Genomic DNA, 496 nt, shown 5'->3' with positions numbered 1-496 from the left:
AATTGATAATGCTATTAGAAAAATAATATAATACTATTTTTTTAATAATCTGAATTCCCTTTATTCATGCCTTGTGTGAAATTTGCCTTTAGGGTCTATTCCATGGGAAGACTGGAATAATCCAGAGGTTAGCCGTAGTGCAGCGCCGCAATCTGAGTTAGGGCGAGGTGACTTGCTCAAGTCCACACAGCGCAGCGGGTATTCGAACTCAGTACCTTTCGGGTATGAAGCAAAAACCGTACCGCTGAACCGCGCTGCCCCATTATGGAAGAATTAAATCTGTCCACGTTTTATCAATACTATAAAAAGCTATTTCTGCTGTTCTTTTTATTAAAAAAAAATTTTTTTTTAATTCTTTTTATTTTTTAGAAAAATGATTCGAAAGCTTCAAGAAAGGATAAAATGTTTTACATTGAACGTTTCGGGCTCAAACCCTTCATCAGCTAATAACAAAATCAGTAAAAGCTTTACTACGTCACTCAAAATCCAGACAGAC

The sequence above is a fragment of the Berghia stephanieae genome, chromosome 2 (assembly GCF_034508935.2).
Source record: "Berghia stephanieae isolate SIO BIC M18660-M18661 chromosome 2, UCSD_Bste_1.3, whole genome shotgun sequence".
Classification (NCBI taxonomy): domain Eukaryota; kingdom Metazoa; phylum Mollusca; class Gastropoda; order Nudibranchia; family Aeolidiidae; genus Berghia; species Berghia stephanieae.
Note: the sequence above shows the minus strand (reverse complement) of the source record.